The following is a 24,275-nucleotide window of genomic DNA, read 5'->3' as shown; positions in this document are numbered from 1 at the left end:
CTGTCTTCCACTGCCTCCCGGAATTTGGTCAAATTCATGTTGATCGCTTCGATGACACTGTCCAACCATCTCATCCTCTGTTGTCCCCCTCTCCTCTTGCCTTCACACTTTCCCAACATCAAGGTCTTTTCCAGGGAGTCTTCTCTTCTCATGAGATGGCCAAAGTATTTCTTGAACAGATCTCTAGTTTTTCCCTTTCTATTATTTTCCTCTATATCATTGCACTGTTTATTTAAAAAGGCCATTGTCGCGACTGCCACCTCCTCCTACGTCACCACAAGAGATGACAGGCCACGATCCTTCACTCACACACACACAGTACTTCGCTGCCACCAACCACACATAAACCTGACACTACAGACTTATAGTGGATTTTAAAATAAAATGAGGCTTTATTGATTACAGAATTAAAATGAAAATCACTGGGAAAAAGAATCACTTGTTATACTATATTTATCAGACCTTCACCCTGCACAGTTCTTAGTTTCTTAACACACAGTTACACACAGTTACCTAACCTACATCTAACCCTGTCACTCTCTACTTCCCCAACAGCAACTCCCTCAACAACCCCCTCTCTCCTTCTACACCCCCCTTATATACACAAGCTCCACCCCTATAAGACCCACCTCCTGCCTTGCCATAGGCCAGGAAACTCCAGCCTTAGCCAAGACAGGCAGGTGACGTCATGGCACACGTCACATACCTTCCCCCTTTAATAAGTTGTTTTGTGGGGGAAAGCTAAGGTGCTTTTTCCCCAAAACAACTGCAACAAACACACAGCATTACATTTATTACACACTTTAACACAACTACAGATATACTTACACTTCCTCTATACAGGTAAATAAAAACATGCAAAGCAAAACATTTATCATACACATTACATAACTTTCAAAACACTTTACATTGCCATATATCATACACAGAGTCCATAAGTCCTTTAGGTGTTGTCTTCCGGTCTTCTGGATAAGGCGTCAGCCACACAGTTTATAGTCCCTCTGACCACCTTAACCTCGAAATCATAGTCCTGCAAAAGAAGCGCCCACCTCATCAGTTTACTGTTCTGTGATTTCATAGTCCTCAACCACGATAGAGGTGAGTGATCAGTGCACAAGGTAAAATGTCGACCCCAGATGTAAGCCTTCAGCTTCCGGATCGCAAAGATGATCGCCAAACATTCTTTCTCAATGGTAGAAAGATTCTTCTCCCTGGGAAGCAACTTCTTGCTCAGGTACGCCACTGGATGTTGGTCTCCGCTGTCATCCTGTTGGCACAGTACCGCTCCCACACCGGCATTAGACGCATCTGTGTAGATGATGAACTCTCTGTTGAAGTCAGGAGCATGCAGCACTGGATGGTTGGTTAGAGCATCTTTCAGCCGTCCAAACGCCATCTCGCACTCTTCCGACCAGGAAACGCTGTTGCTGCTCTGCTTCTTTGTCAGGTCTGATAAAGGTGCAGCAATCTCACTGAAACCGGGTATAAACCTTCTGTAATACCCTGCCAGACCTAGAAAGGACCTCACTTTCTTTTTAGTGGTAGGTCTGGGCCACTTCAGGATTGCTTCTACCTTGGCCTCTAAAGGTTTGATTAGGCCTCCTCCCACTATGTGACCTAGGTACTTCATCTCTGAGTTACCTAGCTGACACTTACTAGCTTTAACAGTTAAGCCAGCATCTTTCAACCTTTGTAGCACTAACTCTAGATGATGTAGGTGATCTTGCCAGGTGTTGCTAAAGACCCCTATGTCATCGATATAAGCTACTGTGAAGTCACTAAGCCCTTTCAGAGTATGGTCCATGAGCCTTTGAAACGTTGCTGGTGAGTTTCTCAGGCCAAAACTGAGGACCCGGAACTCAAACAGGCCAAATGGACTACCAAATGCGCTTTTCTCTTGGGCCTTAGGTTCACTTCTTCCTTCAATCATCTTACTTATGTCATCAAGCCTAGGCCTAGGATAAGCATCAGGTTTAGTTACTGAATACAACTTGCTGTAATACACACAGAACCTGACACTGCCATCCGGCTTGTCTATTAAAATTACAAGGGCTAACCAAGCGCTAGATGAGTGTACAATACTTTGATCGTTTAGCAGCACTTCGTCTAGCTCTTTGCGAATATTGTCAAAGTAACAACCTCTTATTCTATATGGTGTTACAGACTGAGAAGCATTCCCTGTGTCAGTCCTGGGTAGCATTCCCTTGTCAACACCAGGTTTGTTTGAGAACACTTCTTGAGGTTTTGTAACCAGCGCTCCACAACTATTCTGCTGTTCTCTGGATAGAGCAGGGCTGATCTGCACCTTTTGTGTATTGAACTTTTGTGGGCCCCTCCCTTCCCCGAAGGGCAACCCATGTTCCTCCTTATCAGCCTCTTTTATTGCAAACTGCACATGGATGGTCTCTCTGTAATAAGGCTTCAGGGCATTTATGTGAATGACCCCCCTGCCTAACCTTTTCATAAGTTTGGATATATGAGAGGTTCCTAAGTCTGTGATTGTCTCAGAAGGAAAACCCATCCTACTCCTGTAATTCACTAAGGCTTCTGCCACAGTCTGGGTCTCTATAGTTAAAATAAATCTGTTCCCCCGCTTAGTGGCATTGGGCATTGGACCTATGATATCCACCCCTAGACGTGTAAAAGGAGTTGAAATCACTGGTAATGGGCATAGTTTTGCTCTAGTTTTATCACAGTTAGAGCCCTGCCTCTGACAAATATGGCATCTTTGACAGAAACTCTTAATATGTTTACCCATATCAGGCCAGTAAAAGTTTTGGGCTATTCTTTGTTTGGTCTTGTTGATCCCCATATGAGCTGAGAAAATGTCTGCATGTCCCTTTTCCAGAATCATAGGGCGATATTTCTCAGGCACCACCAACTGTCTCTTAACTTCAGGCCCCCCTTTTGAAATATTGTTCAGTTTTTCCCTATAAAGTAAATCACCCTTAATAATAAAACGTTCAGGGCACTCAGGTGATAAATCTTTATCAGTCACCTTTGCAAAACAGTCTTTTAAGGTGGGGTCTGCTGTTTGTTCCTTGACAAAGAGGCTTTTCTGAGGTATTTCAACTGAGAATGCCTCAGGTTGTGGTACAAATTTCTCTGTTTCTTGAGAGTCATTCCCACTACTGGCTTCACTTTGTACTGATTGTGCACGTGTTACCACCAGGGCACTCTTGACATGCTTTGTTAAGTCATTACCAATAAGAAAAGGGGTAGGGATCTCAGAAGACACCCCCACTCTCCACAATCCCTTCCACCCTTGATATTCAATTTTCAAGTCAGCTACAGGTAGTGAAACTAGTTCTGACCCAATCCCTTTCACAGATAGAGTCTGGTCAGCAATCATACAACTTTGTGGTACTATGTCTGAGTGGCATATGGAAATTTCAGAACAGGTGTCTCTCAAAGCTGAATAGTCATTTTCAAAAACTTTTATCCTGTCCCCAGCAGATTCCAGTAAAGCAGCATTGGTCTGTATGTAATAGCAATGGACAACTTCAGCGAGAGGTAGCTCCTTCAATGTATCCATTTCAGAGCTCCTAACTGCCTCTGCCTGGGTTTCCATGACAACAGAGCTTTCACTAGAAGAAGCTTGAGGTTTACTCTGAACACAAAATACAGCCTTTGCTTCTTTTACATTAACTTTCTGAGGTGGAATTTCTTTATTTTGCCTTGTATTAAAACATTGTGAAGCAATGTGGCCTTTCTTTTTGCAAATGAAGCAGATTCTCTCCCCCCATGAGCTTTTCCCATCAAATCTCTCAAGTTTCTCTTTTCCCTCCAAAACTTGTTTACTGTGCTGGCCCTGTTCTGAGGGCTTTTCACTAAAATGGCCGCCTACTTTAGTCTGTCTCTGTGCTTGTTCTTTAGAGAACTTTGGGTCCCATGTTTTCCTCACACTTCTCCCCTCATAACAACTAGGACCCCTTATTTGAGAAATAAAATCAGCTATTTGAGCAGCGTTTCTAACATCAGTTGGTTTTCGTTCTTGAACTAAAAATTTAAGTTCCCCATGGAGTAAGGAATAAAACTGCTCCAGGCCCACAACATTTTTCAATTCCTGAAAGGTTTTTACATTCTCCTGTTCAAGCCACCTATCTAAACACTTTTCTAAGTTAAAACCCAGTTGGGTATAAGATTCATCTGCTCTTTTAGAAAGTTTTCTGAACTTCATTCTGAGATGTTCTGAGTTAATGCCAAAACGATTGTAAACCATTTTTTTGTACTCTGAATAATCTTTACTGAGCTCAACTGGCATATCAGCATACACGTCAGCCATTTTTCCACTCAGGAGAGACCTCAAAATTATCATTTTCTCTGTTTCCCTCACAGAAAAATCAGCACAACTACGTTCAAAGATTTTAAGGAAGTTTTCAGGACAATCCCCCTGTTTATATGTAGGAAATTTCTTCAAATCTGCTTTTGATAATTGGCTCCCCTCATTTTCCCTATTATTATTATTGTTCTGATTCATCATTTCCAATTTTCTTAATTCAAACGCCATACGCTCCCTCTCTAATTCCATTTTCTCTTTCTCTAGGGCAATTCTTTCCCTTTCTATTCTTTCCTCCTTTTCTATTTGTCTCATTTGAAATTCATGTGCCTGGGCTAATTGAATTTTCTTAATTTCTGATAACTGTTCACCAATAGCTCCTTCCTGCACTGAGGCCACTCTTCCCTCACCATTTGACTCATCCCCAGACCAGTCTGACATTGCTTGGTCTCTTTGTTCACTCACTTCTGCCATTTGACTGCGCGTGAGAGGCATTTTAATCACACAGAAGGCTCTTTTCTATTTTCAAGCCTCAGTTTAAAACGTCACTTTTTTTTTTTTTTTTTTCTGTGCTAAGGTCTGACACTCTCTAACAGGGTATATCAACAGATATGGCTAGGCTTGTTACTGTAGTCTCTAATGGCTTCTGCCCCTTCACTGGGCCTCTTGCCAGATTTAGAGCTACTTTAATTTTCTGCCCTTGGCTCTACTTCAGACATCCACCACAGCTTCACCCTCTCTCAGGTTCTGTAGTTCACTAGGGAGATCCCAAATCTTCGCTGCCCTTGGTCTGTCTGTCCCTTCCGAGTTCTCCTAACTCTGGACTCTCAGACCAAGTCACAACAGCCTCCTATTTTGGGTCAATCTCCCTCACAAAATGGACCTTCTAGAGCTCATAAGTCAGTTCCCTCACTCTGAAGTTTTAGGTGCCTCTCTACTAGATCTGCTCCCCCCTGGAGACAAATCCTAGAGAGTTACCCACACCCCACTTCAGGTGCTCCTAACTGAAATCCTTTTGCTCTGGTCACACTAGCCAAGGCTTTTCTGGGCAACTGGGCAACTGGACAACTCGTATCCCACACGCTGGCACCAGTTTTGTCGCGACTGCCACCTCCTCCTACGTCACCACAAGAGATGACAGGCCACGATCCTTCACTCACACACACACAGTACTTCGCTGCCACCAACCACACATAAACCTGACACTTCAGACTTATAGTGGATTTTAAAATAAAATGATGCTTTATTGATTACAGAATTAAAATGAAAATCACTGAGAAAAAGAATCACTTGTTATACTATATTTATCAGACCTTCACCCTGCACAGTTCTTAGTTTCTTAACACACAGTTACACACAGTTACCTAACCTACATCTAACCCTGTCACTCTCTACTTCCCCAACAGCAACTCCCTCAACAACCCTCTCTCTCCTTGTACACCCCCCTTATATACACAAGCTCCACCCCTATAAGACCCACCTCCTGCCTTGCCATAGGCCAGGAAACTCCAGCCTTAGCCAAGACAGGCAGGTGACGTCATGGCACACGTCACAGCCATCTTGTCTCTTCTTGCTATTCTAAGTCAGCATTCAATTTTCTGTAACTTTCCCTATCTCCCTTGCATTTGGTTTCCCTTCTCTTTTCTGCTATTTTTAAGGCCTCGTTGGACAACCACTTTGCTTTCTTGCATTTCCTTTTCTTTGGGATGGTTTTTGTTACTGCCCCCTGCACAATGTTACGAGCCTCCATCCATAGTTCTTCAGGCACACTGTCCACCAAATCGAGTTCCTTAAATCTATTCTTCACTTCCACTGTGTATTCATAAGGGATTTGGTTTAGATTATACCTGACTAGCCCAGGGGTTTTTCCTACTCTCTTCAGTTTAAGCTTGAATTTTGCTATGAGAAGCTGATGATCAGAGCCGCAGTCACCTCCGGGTCTTGTTTTTGCTGACTGTATAGAGCTTCTCCATATTTGGCTGCAGAGAATATAATCAATCTGATTTTGGTATTGCCCATTGATAGTGCAGTCCTAACCATCTTTAGAACTGCCCAGAATAGACCTTTGATCTAGATGGGCAGGATAGAAATGCAGTAAATAGATGGATTCAGAAAAAGCCATATTAACTGCAGTGGAGCTTCTCCCAATATGACGGCACTCTGAACCTTATTTTAAGCCCAGAATGATTTTCACTACCTCTAAACTATTGCTCTACTGGATTCCCACCCTCCCCTTCGAAATGGAATTACATTTCCGAAGAAGCTGTGCTTCCAGTCTTCTTTGCTTGATGCTGATGATTGTAAGCTAGTTGTCAAATCAGTAGTGCTCTGTTCCATCTTGCTTTATTTTAAATAAGAGGTTAGAGTAACAACCTATAAACCAATGCCATTCTGAAGTAAGTACTTTAGTATCCTAAGAGAGCTATAGCAGTTTAAGTGGTCGAATAGACCAGATGGGTGGGATAAATAAATTCGATCTCTGTGTGCTTACATATTTGGAAGGATGTGGCACATTGCTCTGGCCAGCTCGGGGGGGGGGGGGGGAGAGATTTTAAGAGTTTACTTGAGACAGCTAACCCTGAGTTTTAACAAGTCTTGGTTGTCATAGAGATGATGGCACAGTGAAAGAGGATATGCACACATATTCCTCAGTCACCTCATAATTAAAGTGAGCACAAAACCCTGTAGCTCATCTGTGGTAATTTCCCTGCAGTTCCTCCCCCTTTGAAATTATTTGTAAGCGGCTTTCTTTTCTAAGAAATTGAATGACAGGGGTTGAAATTCTCACAGGAGAAATTTTCTGCAGAGTGCTAGTTCAGGTAGAATTGGGCAATTTCACTGGGAGTTTTTTTTTTCTTTAAATTTTTCTTGCTTGCAACCAAGTGCTGCCGAAGTTACCAAAGTGTGTGTGTGTTGGAGTTTGTGCATTTTGGAGCTTTTAGCTCTCCTGCACATATTAATTTCCCAATGAGCTGTAAAACATATGTTTGCCTCTGGAGTGCTTTTGGACTAGGCACAACTCCTGCCGCCTTAGCTGTGCGATGGGCACCATTCATATGCCTTCTTAGCTTCTCCCTCTGCTTTGTGAAGGCAGCAAGCGGTTTCATGAGCATTCCCCACCACCTCCTCCTCCTCCTCCTCTGCCTCCTGCAAAAGGCCCATCTGGAGCTGGAGTGTGTGCTGGACACTGCTGAGATGGAATTCTCCCCCTTCCCCCACTCTTGGCATTTTTCTTGGAAGCCCTGATTCCTTCAGTCTGCAATCACAAGTCTAATGGGTTTCATACAGTATTGAGTTAAGGAGGAGGCAAAGCTGACCACATTCCTCTTGGAGTAGGTCGAGACTTCTTGGCATTTGTGAGATCTGAATGATCTCCTGTGGGGAAGTCAGAAAGGCCACTAATGCCTCTTCTTGCTTGAAGATGAAGGAAAAGTTTAGAAGAAGTCTTGCCTTGATTTCCTTGGATAGATGCTGGCAGAAACAGGACACAAATCGGAGAATGCTATAATTTGTTGGTTTTTTAAATAAAAAATCTGGATGTTGTCCCTTATCTGCTGTCTCATAAACTAAAATAAAATGACTTGGGAACATACTTTCCTAAAGATGAACTCTCCAAAAAATTGCCAAAGCCTATTGTAGCATGATATCCCTTGCTTTTTGCATACAGCACTTGTCATGCTATAGCTCTCCTCAAGCATATTCCTCATATCCAGTGGTGAAGGATGGTTGGTATGGCAGGCCAGCATCATCCCTATCAGGAGAGCCACAGTTAGATTATCCCTCCATTTATAGCACCGTTTTCATGAGTTTGTCCCATAAAACTGTCATAACCTCATTGTCAATAGAGGCTGGGAGCCATATGAGTGGGTGCTCCTCCTGAGGGCTATTAATTATGTAACTGTTGCAGAGCTGGGATCAGCAGCTCCGATCCAGTTAGAAGTATCAACATTTTGCTGGGCTCTGAAAATAATATTGATACTGTGGAAGCAAACTGAAAAAAACTGGTTTCCTGTACTGTTTGTGCAGTTTGCAAACTGAAGTTGGAGAATGTGCAGTCCTGCAAATATTGTTATAGCACCTGTTTGCCCTAGCCAGGATAAGTGAGGGAAATGGTGGAAATTGCAGAGCAACAGCATCTGAAGGGCCACATATTCTCTGATGTAAATTATGTTGGCACTGGAGCAACTTGTGGACTCAGCCCTGGGAGATTCAGAATGGCTATTTGAGAACACTTCCCCCTTTGTAAAAGGACTCATGCCTACACTACTTTCTAAGAAAATAAGATAGGTTGTGTTTATTTGCGAAAGACACTTGGAGTAGGATAGGGGACAGAAGTCCTATATCTAGCTAAGTTGGAGTTGTCAGGAGCCATGACTGCCCTTTTCATCTCTAGAGAACAAAGGCAAGTTATCTCCTCCTTGGAGGGGCAACAGAAAAGTGTGAGAAGCAAGGAAATGTCATCGGCAGCCCTAAGAACAGCGATCTAAGGTTGTAGGAAGGTCAGTAGAAATCAAAGCTTGGAAGGAAGGGGACAGTCTAGGAAACCTGAAGATGTCCTCTGTCTCTCTACTCTTCCCCATGCAAAGACAGATACCTTTTGAAGTGTAAATTGAGTTGTACCATAATCTGGGAGATAGCCATAATATTTCACCTATTATTTACTACAAATCGGTGATCTGTTTTGTGCTCCCAAAGGCCCCCATAATAGTGTATCATTAAAATATATAAACAAATTTGAAAGCAGATAATGACCAGAATCCTGTTATTTTTGTCTGCTGGCATAACTCCATCATTGTAAACCTCAATGTGAATTGCTACAAGTTAAGAAGTAGGAGGAGACATTTGATGTTGCACATGAGTTACATCTGTGTTCCCCAACCTTGGGCCTCCAGATGTTCTTGGACTTCAACTCCCAGAAATCCTGGCCAGCAGAGGTGGTGGTGACGGCTTCTGGGAGTTGGAGTCCAAGAACATCTGGAGGTCCAAGTTTGGGGACCACTGAGTTACATGACTCAGAATGCAACAGCAGGTGCCTACACAGACTTCCTCACTTGTAGCCATTTGCTGCATCACTCAAATTATGCTGGTGTATTTTTCAGCTGGGTTCTTGGCCAAAACTTTTAAAAGTCAGTTTTAGAATTAATTTCAGAAGTGAGATGCTCTAGACTAGAGCATGTATTCTGCTGCTTTTGAGTGAGCCTGCCAAATCCCTGCTTACTTTATTTATGGAAGTGATTTAGATGACATTGTTTTCAATATGTAGCCTGCCTGGCATCTTACTGCTGCTTTCATTTCCTCTATCCCACTGGTTCCCAACATTGGTTCCTCAGATATTCTTGAGCTACAACTCCCAGAAATCCTGACCAGCATAGCTAGTGGTGAGGGCTTCTGGGAGAACACCTGGAGACCCAAGGCTGGGAACCACTGCTCTATCCTGATCTATCAAGGAAGTGTGTTTCAGCCACATGATGTCTGATTTCCTTTGCACATTTAAGGTGGCCAGATTTGCTTTCCTTACTTTAGGAAAAAATGCAAATTAGCAAGTTTTTTGTTCTGGCAGAATGTTCAGGTTTGACTTTCCTGGAAGCCACGGTAGAGATTTCCACTGCTTCTGGTAATGTGGTCGCCATAGGAGACAGGGAGGGAGGAACGGGTCTTGTCATAAGTACTTCCCTTGTGATTTGATCCTTCTTCTTGCGCTGCTGTGCTTGAAATGTTAACACAGCTTTTCTCCTAGGGCCATGTCCGTTTGGTGGTCTTGTGTTTGAGACAGATGGCCCAGTCTAGCCAGCAAGTGGCTTTTCCAGTTAACTGACAGCGGAGCACCAGTGAGAACAACCACTCCGTCAGCTCTCAGTATATGACAGCATAGGAAGCTGAGCGGTGTCGAGTCGACCTGCAACATGCTTTTGCCAAGTTAATTGAATGTAAATAGGCCTTGACATTTTCATTTTGGTCCCTGTTCTTCCTGCTGGGCTTAGCCCTAGAAACAGCCATCCAGGTTATTCCCATCACCAGGCATGTGAAGTTTCCGATGGCACTTCAAAAAGCATCAGTTAATGTTTTTGTTGTTTTCTTAGTGTAGCTTTTGGAATTTGACAGAATATAGGAGCTGAGTCATACACATTTACTACATAACAGCTGGTCTGAGAGCTTGCCTGCTTCCTAAGTCTGGAGGTGGCAGTGGTGCAATTTCAGCTTGTTAACTCTATTTTGAACCATTCCTAACTGGAAAATCCCACAGCTTGTGACAGTTGCTTCTTCGTGGCTTCTGTGAATCACACTGTGGGTAATCTGCGCATGCGTGGAGCCTCATCAGAATATTCTAGAGCTTCTGCGGTAGCAAAGGAAAAATACATTGGCATAGACCCCCTCCCCCCCGGTATATGTACCCTGACACCAAGGCTTTCCCTTCAGTTTCTTTCAACCGCTGCGTTGAGAGCCTCAATTGTTGCTTTTGTGAGAAATCTGAAAACGAAACAAGGAAAGTTATTGAACTTTATTATTATTATCCTTATTATTTTTAAAAGATACACTCTGGCCTTAAGACCGAAGCATCCCCCTCCCCACCTTTCCGTTGTTTTCTATTCTAAACCGGTTGTTTTCTATTCTAAACCGGTTCTCGGTTCATGACCTTTTCAGGCCCATTTAAAAGCTGCGTAGCCTGCAAAAATGAGATCCTGCTCTGTTGACAGCCACGCTAAATGCCTTTTTTGCCTCAGTGAGGCCATCAGACTTCCTCTTCCCCTCACTGCAAAACCACTGGAGTCTACGTAGGTTCTCTTTCAGATGAGGAGGCGCTTCCAGCTCATCAACCTCACCATCTCAGTCTCCCAAATGAGATCAGCATGTTGATCGACTCATGGCTTCCCTTGATAGCCCACGACAATCCTTGGGCTCTCCAAGTGAGTCTTCACAAATCACCTCACCAGAAATCCATAGCACTAAACGCAACCAGAAACTGTTCCTTACTCTGTCCCACTAGGCCTACCACTTCGGCCTCTGGCACATCAACAAAGACACCAAACCTATAGAAGTGTCCACTTGCCTTCTCGTGTGGAAAGAGATCACACTCAGCAACATCGTCGGAATGCCATTTGCCCCAATCAGTACCTAATGGAGAAGCCTGCCAAACACTATCGGCCAATCGGTCTTCCTGGTCCAGTGGCACTGCCCCTGCAGGATGCCTCTGCTAGGGAGCCTTCGGCGTCGAAGCGATCTTATTACCATGATCATCCAGGACTACCTGGCACATCTTATCTGCTGGCATCTAAGAGCCCCAACCAAGCTGATCAATACTCCTCAGCTACGGGCACGTTGCAGCACCAGCAAGTTACTATTTTCCTCTCCATTACGAGGACCGCGAGCGCTCATCCTGCTCAGTGTCACTGGCGTCTGTCTATTCCACTATAATACATTGTGGTCCATGGACGCCTTTACCACCTCGGCAACTGTCTCAACACCAACAGCAACCTCTATTTCGACACACCTCGATACCAACCTTTCAATATTGACAATCCTCTATATCGACCCCTGTCCATCAACGCACCTTCGACATCGATACTGATCGACAACCCTCGATATCGACCACTGTCCTTCGACGCCCCTTCAACATCAACAACTCAGTGTTGATACCTATATTTTTGAGGACCAGCTGCTTGATGTCAATATTGATCGACAGTCGATTGACTCAAGTCGATTGACTCAAGGCCGACCCATCTGATCATGGTTCCAGGCTTCAAACACCTTTTAACATCGCTGGTTTCTGACCTGGCAGACACAGACCCTCCATCACCAGCAGAGGATTTTCAAACCTATGCTCAACTAATGATTCACATGGCCAAATCCCTCGACTTACAAATCCATAGACCCACTACTGGAGCAGCAGATCCATCTTTATGATCCCATCTCTAAAGATAGTATCACACCAGTCCATATTTCCATGCTCCCTTCTCTCCTGAGCAACAGCTAGACATTCTTGGACCAAAAACAGCATCATCTCATTCGGTGTCAAAATGCATAGACAACCTTTATTGAGTACATGACCCGGGTGCAGTCTTTTTACAGAAATAACCAGCTCCCAATTCCATATTTGTCAAAGCTTCACAACCTCGCTCTCGACACAGACAAATACTAATACCACCTAATAAAGACAGCAGGCACATTGACTCCATAGGCAGATGGCTATACTCTTCTGCTGCCTTCACCATGACAGTTGCTAACTATCAGGGAGCTAAGGGCACTTACCAATGTTTTCTCTGGACAATATGTCTACCTTTATTGATGCTCTCCCCAAAAATAAAAGGGTCTTAGCACAAACTTTTCAACAAGAGGGTCTTTCGATGGCGAAACAACAGATGCTATCCGCTAGACACACAGTTGATGTCACACCTAAATCAATCTACTCGTCAACAAAGGATCCTTCACACTCTGGATGTAAGGCAGGCTTTAGCTTTTACATAGCCTGCACTCAATCCTTCAGATGCTCAGCTAGACATTTTGTCAGCTACCAGTTTCCTGCCAATGGTCTTCAAGTTACCTCGCAGAGAATATCTTAACTCAGTTCTGTCTGCCATCCAGCTTGCTTATCAGCTTGCTTGAGTTTCAGTGCCACAGAGTAACTGTCTCATTCTAGGGTGTAGGTGCCATCTACCGCATTTCTTCGGGGCGTCCCCGTACCAGACATCTGTGCCTCTGCCACATGGTCACAGCCGTCCACGTTTACCATCCATTACACATTGGATGTTGGGCAGCAATCTGATGCTGCTTTTGGGCGTGCTGTGTTATCATCTACCTTGGCGTGACACCCTCCTCCAGGTATGGTAGCTTTTTAGTCACCCATGGTGTAATTCACAGAGGCCACGAAGAAGGACAGGTTACTTACCTGTAATTGTAGTTCTTCGAGTGACCTCCGTGATTCACACGTCCCAACCCGGCCTCCCCAATGTCATGCTCTTTTCTTTATGCGGCAGTTGACCTAACTGAAGGGAGAGCCTTGGCGCCAAGGTACATATACCAGGGGGGAGGGGTCTATGCTAATATATTTTCCTTTGCTATCACAGAAGCTCTAGAATATTCTGATGAGGCTCCGTGCAGGCACGGATTACCTATAGGTAGTGTGAATCACAGATGTCCACTAGAAGAACTACAGTTACAAGTAGGTAACCTGTTGGTTTTGGTGCTTCAGCACACAGAATTCTTCAGCCAGCATCATCTTTATTTCTTTTTTAAGAAAGGAAAGCAATGTCTGGAAAAGACTTGCTCAGCATTTCTATATCAGGCAAAATTCAAAGAACAAAAATTAAAATACAAATTAAAAAAAAAGACAAAAACCTTGTGGCGTCTTATATTTTAGTGTATATTTTATATTTCCTGGATCAAGTCCATAAAAGCTCACATTAATAAGAGTTAATCTGTAAGGTGCCCCAAGGCTTTTGACTTTTAAATTTCTCTTTTTAATTTTTGTTCTTTTTTTTCCTTTGGATTTTGCCTGATATGCTCACACAAATCAACATGGTCACCTCTTCTAAAACTACAGAATTTCTTTAGCATTTAAAACAAGCATGAGATGTTGATGGGCAGCAACTCTCATCATCTCCACCACTGCCTAAAGCAGGGGTCCCTAGATGCTCTTGGACTAAAACTTGCAGAACCCTTCACCACTTGCTATGCTGGCCAGGATTCCTGGGAGTTGCCGAAGCCTCTGGCTAGCATGGCCATTCTGGGTGCTGCCATCTCCCTCCCCCCTGAAATATGTTTTCCAAGATCAAGTATACTTGAAAGTTTTTCCTACAACCTGGGATCTTATTCCTTTCTTTTTCATTCACAGGTGTAGGTTTAATAATAATAATAATAATAATAATAATAATAATAATAATAATAATAATAATAATAATAATAAGGGCCTGCTTTTTTTTAAACTGGGAAGTGGCTGGACCCTGCCTCCATTCCCTTAGGAGCTTTAGGCCTGGACGAAGCCCAGGTGCGTTTCTATGGGTGTTGTGCTGAAGCCTTGGTCTGTTGGGGGGGGGGAGTTGCTGTTTTCTCCCTGGGCCAAGAGGGAGGGCCTGCTTTTTTTTAAACTGGGAAGTGGCTGGACCCTGCCTCCATTCCCTTAGGAGCTTTAGGCCTGGACGAAGCCCAGGTGCGTTTCTATGGGTGTTGTGCTGAAGCCTTTGTCTGTTGGGGGGGGGAGTTGCTGTTTTCTCCCTGGGCCAAGAGGGAGGGCCTGCTTTTTTTAAACTGGGAAGTGGCTGGACCCTGCCTCCATTCCCTTAGGAGCTTTAGGCCTGGACGAAGCCCAGGTGCGTTTCTATGGGTGTTGTGCTGAAGCCTTTGTCTGTTGGGGGGGGGAGTTGCTGTTTTCTCCCTGGGCCAAGAGGGAGGGCCTGCTTTTTTTTTAAACTGGGAAGTGGCTGGACCCTGCCTCCATTCCCTTAGGAGCTTTAGGCCTGGACGAAGCCCAGGTGCGTTTCTATGGGTGTTGTGCTGAAGCCTTTGTCTGTTGGGGGGGGGAGTTGCTGTTTTCTCCCTGGGCCAAGAGGGAGGGCCTGCTTTTTTTTAAACTGGGAAGTGGCTGGACCCTGCCTCCATTCCCTTAGGAGCTTTAGGCCTGGACGAAGCCCAGGTGCGTTTCTATGGGTGTTGTGCTGAAGCCTTTGTCTGTTGGGGGGGGGGAGTTGCTGTTTTCTCCCTGGGCCAAGAGGGAGGGCCTGCTTTTTTTTTAAACTGGGAAGTGGCTGGACCCTGCCTCCATTCCCTTAGGAGCTTTAGGCCTGGACGAAGCCCAGGTGCGTTTCTATGGGTGTTGTGCTGAAGCCTTTGTCTGTTGGGGGGGGGAGTTGCTGTTTTCTCCCTGGGCCAAGAGGGAGGGCCTGCTTTTTTTAAACTGGGAAGTGGCTGGACCCTGCCTCCATTCCCTTAGGAGCTTTAGGCCTGGACGAAGCCCAGGTGCGTTTCTATGGGTGTTGTGCTGAAGCCTTTGTCTGTTGGGGGGGGGAGTTGCTGTTTTCTCCCTGGGCCAAGAGGGAGGGCCTGCTTTTTTTTTAAACTGGGAAGTGGCTGGACCCTGCCTCCATTCCCTTAGGAGCTTTAGGCCTGGACGAAGCCCAGGTGCGTTTCTATGGGTGTTGTGCTGAAGCCTTTGTCTGTTGGGGGGGGGAGTTGCTGTTTTCTCCCTGGGCCAAGAGGGAGGGCCTGCTTTTTTTTTTTTTTTTTTTTTTAAACTGGGAAGTGGCTGGACCCTGCCTCCATTCCCTTAGGAGCTTTAGGCCTGGACGAAGCCCAGGTGCGTTTCTATGGGTGTTGTGCTGAAGCCTTGGTCTGTTGGGGGGGGGAGTTGCTGTTTTCTCCCTGGGCCAAGAGGGAGGGCCTGCTTTTTTTAAACTGGGAAGTGGCTGGACCCTGCCTCCATTCCCTTAGGAGCTTTAGGCCTGGACGAAGCCCAGGTGCGTTTCTATGGGTGTTGTGCTGAAGCCTTTGTCTGTTGGGGGGGGGAGTTGCTGTTTTCTCCCTGGGCCAAGAGGGAGGGCCTGCTTTTTTTAAACTGGGAAGTGGCTGGACCCTGCCTCCATTCCCTTAGGAGCTTTAGGCCTGGACGAAGCCCAGGTGCGTTTCTATGGGTGTTGTGCTGAAGCCTTTGTCTGTTGGGGGGGGGAGTTGCTGTTTTCTCCCTGGGCCAAGAGGGAGGGCCTGCTTTTTTTTTTTTTTTTTTTTTAAACTGGGAAGTGGCTGGACCCTGCCTCCATTCCCTTAGGAGCTTTAGGCCTGGACGAAGCCCAGGTGCGTTTCTATGGGTGTTGTGCTGAAGCCTTTGTCTGTTGGGGGGGGGAGTTGCTGTTTTCTCCCTGGGCCAAGAGGGAGGGCCTGCTTTTTTTTTTTAAACTGGGAAGTGGCTGGACCCTGCCTCCATTCCCTTAGGAGCTTTAGGCCTGGACGAAGCCCAGGTGCGTTTCTATGGGTGTTGTGCTGAAGCCTTTGTCTGTTGGGGGGGGGAGTTGCTGTTTTCTCCCTGGGCCAAGAGGGAGGGCCTGCTTTTTTTTAAACTGGGAAGTGGCTGGACCCTGCCTCCATTCCCTTAGGAGCTTTAGGCCTGGACGAAGCCCAGGTGCGTTTCTATGGGTGTTGTGCTGAAGCCTTTGTCTGTTGGGGGGGGGAGTTGCTGTTTTCTCCCTGGGCCAAGAGGGAGGGCCTGCTTTTTTTTTAAACTGGGAAGTGGCTGGACCCTGCCTCCATTCCCTTAGGAGCTTTAGGCCTGGACGAAGCCCAGGTGCGTTTCTATGGGTGTTGTGCTGAAGCCTTTGTCTGTTGGGGGGGGGAGTTGCTGTTTTCTCCCTGGGCCAAGAGGGAGGGCCTGCTTTTTTTTAAACTGGGAAGTGGCTGGACCCTGCCTCCATTCCCTTAGGAGCTTTAGGCCTGGACGAAGCCCAGGTGCGTTTCTATGGGTGTTGTGCTGAAGCCTTTGTCTGTTGGGGGGGGGAGTTGCTGTTTTCTCCCTGGGCCAAGAGGGAGGGCCTGCTTTTTTTTAAACTGGGAAGTGGCTGGACCCTGCCTCCATTCCCTTAGGAGCTTTAGGCCTGGACGAAGCCCAGGTGCGTTTCTATGGGTGTTGTGCTGAAGCCTTTGTCTGTTGGGGGGGGGAGTTGCTGTTTTCTCCCTGGGCCAAGAGGGAGGGCCTGCTTTTTTTAAACTGGGAAGTGGCTGGACCCTGCCTCCATTCCCTTAGGAGCTTTAGGCCTGGACGAAGCCCAGGTGCGTTTCTATGGGTGTTGTGCTGAAGCCTTTGTCTGTTGGGGGGGGGAGTTGCTGTTTTCTCCCTGGGCCAAGAGGGAGGGCCTGCTTTTTTTTTAAACTGGGAAGTGGCTGGACCCTGCCTCCATTCCCTTAGGAGCTTTAGGCCTGGACGAAGCCCAGGTGCGTTTCTATGGGTGTTGTGCTGAAGCCTTTGTCTGTTGGGGGGGGGAGTTGCTGTTTTCTCCCTGGGCCAAGAGGGAGGGCCTGCTTTTTTTTAAACTGGGAAGTGGCTGGACCCTGCCTCCATTCCCTTAGGAGCTTTAGGCCTGGACGAAGCCCAGGTGCGTTTCTATGGGTGTTGTGCTGAAGCCTTTGTCTGTTGGGGGGGGGAGTTGCTGTTTTCTCCCTGGGCCAAGAGGGAGGGCCTGCTTTTTTTTAAACTGGGAAGTGGCTGGACCCTGCCTCCATTCCCTTAGGAGCTTTAGGCCTGGACGAAGCCCAGGTGCGTTTCTATGGGTGTTGTGCTGAAGCCTTTGTCTGTTGGGGGGGGGGAGTTGCTGTTTTCTCCCTGGGCCAAGAGGGAGGGCCTGCTTTTTTTAAACTGGGAAGTGGCTGGACCCTGCCTCCATTCCCTTAGGAGCTTTAGGCCTGGACGAAGCCCAGGTGCGTTTCTATGGGTGTTGTGCTGAAGCCTTTGTCTGTTGGGGGGGGGAGTTGCTGTTTTCTCCCTGGGCCAAGAGGGAGGGCCTGCTTTTTTTTAAACTGGGAAGTGGCTGGACCCTGCCTCCATTCCCTTAGGAGCTTTAGGCCTGGACGAAGCCCAGGTGCGTTTCTATGGGTGTTGTGCTGAAGCCTTTGTCTGTTGGGGGGGGGAGTTGCTGTTTTCTCCCTGGGCCAAGAGGGAGGGCCTGCTTTTTTTTAAACTGGGAAGTGGCTGGACCCTGCCTCCATTCCCTTAGGAGCTTTAGGCCTGGACGAAGCCCAGGTGCGTTTCTATGGGTGTTGTGCTGAAGCCTTGGTCTGTTGGGGGGGGGGAGTTGCTGTTTTCTCCCTGGGCCAAGAGGGAGGGCCTGCTTTTTTTAAACTGGGAAGTGGCTGGACCCTGCCTCCATTCCCTTAGGAGCTTTAGGCCTGGACGAAGCCCAGGTGCGTTTCTATGGGTGTTGTGCTGAAGCCTTGGTCTGTTGGGGGGGGGGAGTTGCTGTTTTCTCCCTGGGCCAAGAGGGAGGGCCTGCTTTTTTTAAACTGGGAAGTGGCTGGACCCTGCCTCCATTCCCTTAGGAGCTTTAGGCCTGGACGAAGCCCAGGTGCGTTTCTATGGGTGTTGTGCTGAAGCCTTTGTCTGTTGGGGGGGGGAGTTGCTGTTTTCTCCCTGGGCCAAGAGGGAGGGCCTGCTTTTTTTTTTAAACTGGGAAGTGGCTGGACCCTGCCTCCATTCCCTTAGGAGCTTTAGGCCTGGACGAAGCCCAGGTGCGTTTCTATGGGTGTTGTGCTGAAGCCTTTGTCTGTTGGGGGGGGGAGTTGCTGTTTTCTCCCTGGGCCAAGAGGGAGGGCCTGCTTTTTTTTTAAACTGGGAAGTGGCTGGACCCTGCCTCCATTCCCTTAGGAGCTTTAGGCCTGGACGAAGCCCAGGTGCGTTTCTATGGGTGTTGTGCTGAAGCCTTTGTCTGTTGGGGGGGGGAGTTGCTGTTTTCTCCCTGGGCCAAGAGGGAGGGCCTGCTTTTTTTTAAACTGGGAAGTGGCTGGACCGCGCGCCTAACGGCGCGCGATATTCTCAAATACTCTAACTCTATCTCCAATCCTAATTTGGTAAATAGAAATCACCTGAGCAAAGGCAGAGCCTCAGCTCTAAAGGAGGATGTGCAGGATAGTATGTCTAATGGCATGTGAAACTCTCTAATCCTACTTTTTATCCAAATTTTGTAAGTAGGAAAACCAACTAACATCTCGTACACCTGGGGGAGTATACTTTTAAAGGTCAGATCATACTTCCACACCATTAGAGATCAGGCCGGGTAGGTGGGGCTCGTCAGCCCTGGAAGGCAGCCCATCTAGGAGAAGGAAAACTCCAAATTTAAACCTCCACTGCCTTGTGGCTATATCCACTTATGGAAAAGGCTTCAGGAGATAACCTCGAGGCAAAATCCGGAGCCGGAGTCCCGGAGGCACTTTGTGTCACTCTGCCAACTCCTGCGACGTTGCTGGAACCAGTTGTATTGGCTCTTGCCTCTCCACTGGACCATTTCAGTGACGTGGAGAGGGGGGATTTGCTGCCTGGGTAACAGCCTATCCTCCATATTATTTTACCCAGGCTTCGTGCTCTGGAGAGGACACTCCAGCTTCGCATACAGCGTCGGAACAACACGGGAAGTAGCAGTTACCGGTTATAAGTCTTTGCTCAATTGGCGTGGAGCAGGACGCCAGGGGCTACTTCTGACGGTGGGAGAGGTCATTGCACCTCACTAGGTAGATACCGCCCGCCTTAAGCTGGGCAGCCCCCAGCCAGTAAGGTGCTACCTCGCCACGGTCTGTTAACTTCACGGGGTGCGTGGGGTTTAGGGTCAAACCCGACAAGCAGATCGATAACCGTGCACCATGCAACAATCGTAAGAAAATTTCTGCCCTTAAGCTGGGCACCTGGAATGTACGGACAATGACCCCTGGCCTTCCTGACTACGGCTTTCCTAACGACCTGCAAGAAATAGACGATGTGTGCAAGACAGCTGTCATTGACATGGAACTGAGTAGACTGCAGATGGACATTGTTGCCTTACAAGAGACAAGACTGCCAGACTCAGGATCTGTCAAAGAAAAAAACTTCTCATTCTTCTGGCAGGGAAAACCATCGAATGAGACCAGGGAATATGGTGTTGGCTTTGCAGTCAGAAATACTCTCCTGAGATGCATTGTTCCACCTACTGTGGGGAGTGAAAGAATCCTGTCTCTGCAGCTCCACTCATCAGCAGGACCAGTAACCCTCATTAGCGCATATGCACCAACACTGTCATCCACTCCAGAAGTGAAAGACAAATTCTATGACGATCTGGCAGCTACTATCCAAAAAGTCCCTGAAAGAGAGGCACTGTTCATTCTTGGAGACTTTAACGCTAGAGTGGGTGCTGATCATAATTCTTGGCCCACTTGTCTAGGCCATTTCGGCATTGGAAAGATGAATGAAAATGGTCAACGCTTGCTGGAGTTTTGCTGCTATTATGGTCTCTGTGTCAGCAACACATTCTTTAACACGAAGCTGCAACACAGAGTTTCCTGGAGGCATCCAAGATCCAAGCATTGGCATCAGCTCGATCTAATCCTCACTAGACGTTCCAGCCTTCCTAGTATTACGATCACACGCAGTTACCAGAGTGCTGATTGTGATACTGATCACTCCCTGGTGTGTAGTAGAGTAAAACTACGAACAAAGAGAGTATATCACACGAAAAAGGAAGGAAGACCACGCATTGACATCATCAAGACTTGTGATCAAAGAAAAGTGAAGGAATTTGCCCAAGCACTTGAGGAAGTCCTTCCAGGTCCGGCTAATGCAAATGCACCTGAACGATGGGAACACTTCAAGAACACTGTCTATAACACCGCCCTGTCCACCTTTGGCAAGAAGACCAAAAAGATGGCTGACTGGTTCGAAGCCCATTCAGAGGAGTTAATGCCAGCCATCGAGGATAAGAGAAGAGCTCTAGCAGCATACAAAGCCTGTCCTAGTGAGTACAACTTGCAAGCTCTTCGAGCTGCTCGCAGTCAAGTCCAACAGGCTGCCAGGAGATGCTCCAACAATTATTGGCTCCAGCTCTGCTCTCAGATACAGTTAGCAGCGGACACAGGTAACATCAAAGGAATGTATGACGGTATCAAGCAGGCCTTAGGTCCAGTACAGAAGAAATCTGCTCCCCTGAAGTCTGCTACAGGTGTGCTCATCCAGGACCGAGCACAGCAGATGGAACGCTGGGTACAGCACTACTCTGAGCTGTATTCCAGAGAGAATGTAGTAACCGAAGAAGCTTTAAATAACATTGAGTGCCTGCCTATCTTGGAAGAGCTGGACAGTGAACCAACCCTAGCAGAAATAAAAGCAGCCTTGGACTCCCTCGCCTCCGGCAAGGCACCTGGAAAGGATAACATCCCCGCTGAAGTGCTGAAATGCTGTAAGGAGATCATCACCTCCGAACTGTACGAGGTCTTCTGTCTCTGCTGGAGGGAAGGTGGAGTCCCACAGGACATGAAGGATGCAAACATTATCACATTGTACAAGAACAAAGGAGACAGGGGTGACTGCAATAACTACCGGGGCATCTCTCTTCTTAGTGTGGTAGGGAAGCTGCTTGCCCGTGTTGTGCTGAAGAGGCTCCAGGTGCTTGCAGATAGAGTCTATCCAGAATCACAGTGCGGCTTTCGAGCTAACAGATCCACCACTGACATGGTATTCTCCCTCCGACAGCTGCAGGAGAAATGTAGGGAACAACAACAGCCACTCTTAGTGGCCTTCATAGACCTTACAAAAGCATTTGATCTGGTTAGCAGGGATGGCCTTTTTAAAATACTTCCCAAGATTGGATGTCCACCTCGTCTCCTTAACATCATCAGATCCTTCCATGAGGGAATGAAAGGCACTGTAGTTTTTGACGGCTCAACATCAGACCCCTTTGACATCCAAAGCGGAGTGAAACAGGGCTGTGTCCTCGCACCAACACTTTTTGGGATCTTTTTTGCTGTCATGCTGAAGCATGCCTTTGGATCCGCAACCGAGGGCGTCTATCTCCGGACTAGATCAGACGGAAAGCTCTTTAATCTCTCTAGATTGAGAGCGAAGACCAAAGTCCAACTGAAATGCATGCGGGACTTCCTCTTCGCAGATGATGCAGCCATTGTTGCCCACTCTGCTGAAGACCTCCAACAACTCATGAATCGTTTCAGCAAGGCCTGCCAAGACTTTGGACTAACAATCAGCCTGAAGAAAACACAAGTCATGGGCCAGGGCGTGGACTCACCTCCCTCTATTATCATCTCCACACAAGAATTGGAGGTTGTTCATGACTTTGTGTACCTCGGCTCAACCATCTCTGACACCCTCTCTCTAGATGTCGAGCTGGATAAACGCATTGGCAAAGCAGCCACCATGTTCTCTAGACTCACAAAGAGAGTATGGCTCAATAAGAAGCTGACGACACATACGAAGATCCAGGTTTATAGAGCCTGTGTTCTAAGCACACTCCTGTACTGCAGTGAGTCATGGACTCTTTGTGCACGGCAGGAGAGGAAGCTGAACACCTTCCACATGCGTTGCCTCCGACGGATTTTTGGCATCACCTGGCAGGACAAAGTTCCAAACAGAGTAGTCCTAGAACGAGCTGGAATTTTCAGCATGAACACATTACTGAAACAGCGACGTCTACGTTGGCTCGGGCACGTCGTGAGAATGGCTGATGGTCGGATTCCAAAGGATCTCCTCTATGGAGAATTAGTGCAGGGAAAGCGCCCCAGAGGGAGACCACAACTGCGATACAAGGACATCTGCAAGCGAGATCTGAAGGCCTTAGGAATAGATCTCAACAGATGGGAAAACCTGACATCTGAGCGTTCAGCCTGGAGGCAGGCGGTGCATCACGGCCTCTCCCAATTTGAAGAGACCCTTGCCCAGCAGGCCGAGGCAAAGAGGAAGTCACAAAAGCAGCAAAACCAGGGAGCCGGACAGGGGACAGACTGGATTTGTCTTCAGTGTGGAAGGGACTGTCACTCTCGAATTGGCCTTCTCAGCCACACTAGGCGCTGTTCCAAGCCCTCCATACAGAGCACGCTACCATAGTCTTTCGAGACTGAAGGATGCCTAACCTAACCTAATAATAATATGGATTCTCTACTTACGGAATTAATCCGTATTGGAATGGTGGCTGCAGGTCGAAAAGTCTGTAGGTCGAGTCTCCATTGACCTACAATGCATTGAAAACCGATTAATCCCGTAACCGGCCGTTTTCCATTTTTGTTCCATTTTGGTTTTTTTCTGGTCTGTAGGTTGATTCTCTGGCTGCAAGTTGAACCTAAAATTTGAGGCCAGAGAAGTCTGTAACTCGAAAAGTCTGTAAGTCAAGCCGTATGCAAGTCGAGGGTCCACAGTAGTAGTAGTAGTAGTAGTAGTAGTAGTAGTAGTAGTAGTAGTAGTAGTAGTAGTAGTAGTAGTAGTAGTAAACTAATTGATATTTTAAGGCAGACCTGGGCAAAGTGTGGCCCGAAGGCCACATACGGCCCGTGAGCTGCTCCTGTCCGGCCCGTCAGACATCAAAACCATTTATAGCTCCTTGTCTAAAGTTGATCAGTACCTTATCTTTAACATACCACAAAAAACCTCTTTAGTATTTGTGAAGTTTAACCAATCATAAAACAATCATAACATCACTGTTTCATTTTATTTTTGAGTAAAGTTGGTTCAGCCCCCGAACACAGTTCAGATTTTTCATGTGGCCTCCCTATAGAAATTAATTGTCCACCCCTGCTTTAAGGGCTAAGAGGGCAGAGAAAGGAGGATCAGAATTTGGAAGAGAGTGAGTTTGTTAAAAAGGAATCGCTTATTTTATAACTTGTAATTGAAAATTAGAGAGGAGAATCACTAACATGACTGCAGCACTTGAGTCTGTGGTTGCTAGCCATGACATCCTTCTGACCAGTCTTATCTCTCCTCCTCAACTTTACTTACACACCAGCTTCCTCCCAAGCCAATGTGGTGGGATGTGGGTTCAATGTTGGTTGAGATTGCAGCACACAGGGTATAATTTCCCCCAAAGTACCTTTCAGTATTTTTAAGGGGTGGAAGAAGTGTTTTCTGATGCTGCAACTTGGAAAGGGGAGTAAATTCCAAATTCATTACACTTTCTGACATCCCATGTCATTGGGGCTTTAATTTTATTTTGGTAGTTTAAAATGGTACTGTTTGTATATGTATGTTTTGGTTCGAAGTAAAATTTAAAGACTGTATTTTGTTCTATCAGTCATAGTAACATTTTTAAAAGTGAGAGAAGATAAATAATCCCAAAATTTACTTGCTATGCAGTATTTAGACATGCACCAATCACCGGAGAGTGGAAATCACGAAGCACAGAACATTTAGTACTGCTTTGATATTACTTTGTTACTCCTTTGATGCTTTGGCAATCCTTTGATACTGCTTTTAGTACTGCTTTGATAGTGCTTACCTGAGGTAGTTCTAGATTAGGCTTTGAGCTTTCAATTGCCCTGCTTCCTTTCACAAGATTAATCC

At 46.5% G+C, this 24,275-nt stretch overlaps 1 protein-coding gene across 9 annotated transcripts in view; it reads left to right on the top strand.

Annotated features, from left to right (window-relative positions):
- LRP1 (LDL receptor related protein 1) overlaps window positions 1-24,275 on the top strand; it is a 447,517-nt gene that overhangs the window by 68,239 nt on the left and 355,003 nt on the right. The window lies entirely within an intron of this gene.

The sequence above is a fragment of the Pogona vitticeps genome, chromosome 2 (genome assembly GCF_051106095.1).
Source record: "Pogona vitticeps strain Pit_001003342236 chromosome 2, PviZW2.1, whole genome shotgun sequence".
In the NCBI taxonomy this organism is placed as follows: domain Eukaryota; kingdom Metazoa; phylum Chordata; class Lepidosauria; order Squamata; family Agamidae; genus Pogona; species Pogona vitticeps.
The sequence above is the reverse complement of the archived record's forward strand: the minus strand, read 5'-3'. Positions and strand labels throughout refer to the sequence as shown.